Source organism: Apium graveolens, chromosome 8 (genome assembly GCF_009905375.1).
Source record: "Apium graveolens cultivar Ventura chromosome 8, ASM990537v1, whole genome shotgun sequence".
Classification (NCBI taxonomy): domain Eukaryota; kingdom Viridiplantae; phylum Streptophyta; class Magnoliopsida; order Apiales; family Apiaceae; genus Apium; species Apium graveolens.
In genome coordinates this window covers 39,812,129-39,817,532 of record NC_133654.1, presented here as the reverse complement: position 1 = coordinate 39,817,532, position 5,404 = coordinate 39,812,129, and positions in this window count along the sequence as shown.

Below are 5,404 nucleotides of genomic sequence, written 5' to 3'. Positions count from 1 at the left end.
GACTGGTTCTTTAGGACAAAAGAAGTCTACTGGTGCTCATAAAGCCAAGCACAAGACTACTGCTGGTGCTCCTGAGGATGATGATGTTACAATCTCTAATTTAGCAGATGTTAAGGGATTATTCTTTCCTTACAAGCATAAGGAAACAGGTGAAGAGATTGTCTTGTACTACGAAGACAAGAGGTTTGAACAAAAGAATGTTAGGAGTGCTCTTGGGTATATAACTGAAGAATTTCCTGATCTAACACCTGAAGAAGCAGTTATGCAACAAAAGGAGTTAATGGCTCAAATTGAAGCTGAAGCTAACACTTCTAAAGGAAGAGGAAAAAGAGGTGGGAGATCTACAAGAGCTAGAGGAAGAGGAGGAAGAGGAAGAACTTCTAAATCAAGTCAAGTGACTGCATTTAACTCTACTTTTCTAAATTTCCTATAAAGAGAAGGTTATGAAACTGTACAAGGACATGAAGAAGATGAAGAAGTTCAGAAGCCAGAAGAGTTGATTATACAAAGGAAGAAAAGATCAGCCACTGACATTGATCAAGCTGATACAGTAAATCAGAATGTAACTCCTAATGCAGACACAAATCCTGAGGTAAAATCAGATCCTGATGCTATAAACATGATAACTAATTTTGACTCTGATAAAAAAATGATCGAAGCGTTAAATGAGTCAGCCCTTACTATAGTAGTCACTCTTCATATTTCAGAGGTTGATGAAAAAGAAAAGGTTGATAGAAGGAAAGCTGATCAAGCATGCAAAGATTATGTGCAGAGAGTTTTAAAATCAAAGAGAAAACTATGGCATAAAGCAAAAGGAAAGATTCATGATTCGTCTATAAGTTATGCTCCTCTCAGCAAGAAGGATAGAAGATTATCCTAAAGGGTTCAAGCATGTTGAATTTGTGTCAGAAGGGTTTAGAGATTCTATATTAGAACAGGAAGATGATAAGTCCATCAAGAAACCTTCTTGGGTGGAATACAGTGAAAAACTGAAACTTGTGAAATCTCGAACCAGAGGAGGCATTGGTCATTGTAATATGGAGATTTTAAGATCTGATTTGTAGGATAAAAATACTCTAACAGAGAATCTTGGTGAAAGAATTTCTCCTTCACATCTTGAGAAAGTTGAAGCTGTGAACATCATTTATAGAAAGAATACTCTGATTTGTTCTGTTCCTTGTATTGTGGAATAGATATCTTTTACGTCTGAGTTATAGGACTTTATCTATTCAGTTGAAGATATGTATCAGTTTCGGTTAGCTTTTGATAGTGCATATATTAGATTGATTAGTTATAGCTGTGTAGTATATAAACACAGTTTAGGTCATCACATAGTGTATCGATCTCGAGTATCATTCGACCTAGCAGCTCTCAAGAATATCAGTATTTCTTGAGAGGGTTTTGTAACAGTTTTTATCAGAAATATAAAAAGCTGTTATATTTTATTACTTGTTCGAAACATTTATACAATTGTATCTAACCCCCCTTAAACAATTGTATCTTTACAGGACAACAGTCTACAACTACTAATGTGTATGATGATAAGAAATGAAACGTGTTGACATCACAAGCTATAGAGGAATGATGGGATCTCTACTTTACTTGATTGCCAATAGACTAGACATCATGTTTGCTACCTATCTGTATGCAAGATTTGTAATATCCTATATTTTCAAATCTTATTATTATAATTATTTGGAATTATTTATGTGATTTTAGGTGAATTTTAGTAAATTATCTGATAAGTGGAATTGATGTTTGGATGTTTAGATGTGATATTATTCGAATATTTGAATTATTATATGTCCAGAATAAAATATAGATAATTGTGATATTTTTCTGGTAATTTTTGGACTGTTAGATGATTTATATTAATTTATGAATTATTAATTATTTTCTGAATAATTACCAAAATTATTTTATAAAGCCGGGAATCGTCCGACTTCAACCGTTTTTGCGTTTTTACAACCCGAAACTCTTCCGAAAACTCCTTCCTAACCTAATCTGGTAATTCCGGACATTTTCCGTGTTTTGACTTTTTCGATCCGGATTACGGTTTGACCCGTGCGCGGCCCGGCGCAATATTTTCGATACGATAGTTATTTCGGTAATCAATAAAACCCGTATTTTCGAGAGACGGGATATTTTTATATTATTCTCGTATATAATATTTTATAAAAAGCTCGGTTTTGATAATTATCCAATTTTGGTATTGAATCGGATCGTTATTGCAGTTACTTAGCGGCTAATCAACTAATTTAATGATCCAAAATGATCCAAAACGATCCAAAACGATCCAGAACGATCTAATATTCCATAAATATAAATAGCCTATTTCTTATTTCGTTTATTCCGTTTATTCATTTGCAACCAGTTAAAACACCGTAAATACAGAGAAAAACCCGAAAAACCGATACGTTTCCGAGAATCAAACACACGAACGAAGGCGTTATCGAACTCCGATTCGGGCGTGCAGCATATCAAAACGAAGCTCTCGAAATCTTCTTTCTGAATCAATCATCAGTTTCTTTCCAGAAATCACAGTAATTTTCTTATTTAATTATTTATATTCGAATTATTTGATAATTAAATTACGAATTTTTGTTCTTGATGTTGTTGATGTGATTTGATGCTTCCATGTTGTAGAGCATGTTTTTCTGGTCAATTTGGTATATTATACTTCAAAAATAGAGTTCAATATCATGTAGTAATTAAGGTTTTAATTTCTGAAAATTTCTTGAATATGTGTTCTTGGTGTTCTTGAAGAATTCTGATAATCAAAGTCAGTTTTGAAGGTGTTATTGAACACCAAATCACAAGTATGAATATCCGTTTTGAAGCTCTCAACATCCTCTTTCCTATTTGCTCAACAAAATTATCAGAGGATTAATAATTTGTAAAATCGATTTTTAAGGGTAATATTCGAATTTTGGGGGTTTATGATTTAGTGGTTTTTGATTGTATGTGATGACATGGATGGATTGTAGATGTTCAGGGGTTTGATTTGAGATATAAATCATCGATTTTGGTATAGTATTGAATGAAATCAGACCTGGCCGGAAAAGCTTGGTGACCCCCGTTAATGGCGGCCGGCCACCTGAGAAGAAGGACGGAGAAGACGATGGCAAACTACAGTTTAGCCATCGTATTTTCCTCCTTTTTACACAACAGTCCCTGGGTTTTAAAAATTCTTAAAAATCAGATTAATGTTTTAAAATGTTTAAAAATCATTTTCCTGTTTTATTATTTTCAAAAGTTGTATTTTCTTTTTATGTTAATTTCAGAAATTGTTTTTAATTATTTTAAAAATTCCAAAAATTTATTATTTTTATTCTGAAAAATTTATTTTAATTCAAAAATAAATCCAAATTATTTAGTTAATTAATTTTAGTTGATAATTAATTATTTAATTAGTCAATTAATTTAAATATTAATTGATTAATTAATTTAATCAGTTATTAATTAATTTTAATTGATTATTTAATTAGACTTAATTATTTAAAATTGATTTAAAAATTCTGAAAAATAGTTTCGAGCTTTAAAATATTATTTTAAATTATTTTCCAAGCTCGATAATTTTTATAAAATTATTTTCGAGTGTTCGAGCCCTATTATTTAATTATTAAATAATTCGGAGATCGTTTTTATTCCGAAAAATGTTCAAAAATTCATAATAAATCAACCGTTTATCCGTTTAATACGAAACGAACGCGTACAGACTCAGAAAAATATTCCGCTTTCATTAAAAATACTTTTGAGACCCAAATCCTTTTTGTTTCGAAAGGTCGTTTGTTTTACAAGTCATTCTAAGTCGATTATTTATCGATAAATCATATTTTTCACCCGATTTCAGTTTTAAACATATCGAGTCGACCCTTTTTACGAACTGAGTCATATGTGATATGAATTATGTGATACGTGGATTATGTGCTTACGTGCTATGTGAATTATGTGCATATGTGGGTCAAGATTCCTGTGTTTGGCTGATATAATTATGTGTGGGCTATCGTATGGGTAGACGATAGGCTTTTGACGCGTAGTTCGTCGAGTGGTTATCGTTTAGACGATTAAAGTTATATCTTTTAATTATAGATGCGGATCTCTCGAGTTGATCGGGACAAGACGTTGGATAAGGAATGAGATGGAATGGTATTGGGTATCTGGCTTCTAGCAATCGCAGGAGCAGCATATCGGTGAAGTGTTGAAAAGAAAGACGGTGATACTTTAAGACAGAATGTCAGAATAGATGCGTCATTGCGAGTGTGACTAACTGCTAAAACCCAAAGGCAAGTACCCTGACTTCACTTATCGTTCAAGTGACGTTTAATTCGATTCATATTATGCAAGTATTTCTATCATTACTTATTGTTCAAGTGATATTTATTTTAAATCTTATCATGCAAGTATTGCTTTCCCTATTCTCAGTTCAAGATAGATAGATGTTTTACATATCGCTGAATTAAATAATTATGTTTATGCAAATACTCATCTGTTATTCTATGTTCAGAATAGTCAAGTGATTTTACTTATCCAATTTCTGGATTTACAAATGTTTTGGATTTGAGAAAAGTGATTTGGTTGCGAATATTCCTACCCAAGAATTGGGGGAATAAAATTATTTCGGGTGTCGGTTATTATGACCCCATTTCAATAAAAGGTTTTAAGATTGGATCATAATTGCGTAAGTGACCGGGACGGACGGTCCAGCGGAGGGCTATTTCTAAGTGCCATATGAAATATTATGACACCATTTTGCCACAGGCTAGTTATGCCTTTTATTTGAGTACTAGTGATTTTGGGGTCACGTTTCTACGAATCATGACCTTGTGCTATCACACGGGCTGATCAGCATGTGATAGTACGTCCGTCGGAGAATGATCATAATCTAAATTATCATATCATTTTTGATATTCATAGAATAAATGATTTATCAACTGTTTCTGTTTTGGAATAATGGTAAAGTGCGGTTTTAATTCAGATTGTGATTTATGCTGATACTTACGTTGTTGTTAAATATCAAAGGTGGTATTAGTATAGATGAATGATGTTGACTTCAGTATGGAATGTTGTGAGCATCAAAGTTCGTATTGATATCTAATTTGATATGACAGCAAAATAAGTATTAATTTCCAGAGTTCAGTTTTGAATAAAGTTTATGATTCAATCCATAATCATTGTTTCATGTTATTGTTGTTTACGATATTTCCGTAAACACTGTTTTATGAGTTTGATTCTCGTCAAGATTCAAAGTATTGTTGAAGCATTTCGCTCAAAAATATCAAAATGGTTTTGAATACAATTAAAGAATCAATTCTGTGATTCCTCAACTAAAATTTTATGATTCAACAATTATGATTTTAAATGTGCTGCTCTGATGCAGATGTCGATTTTATATCAAACGACC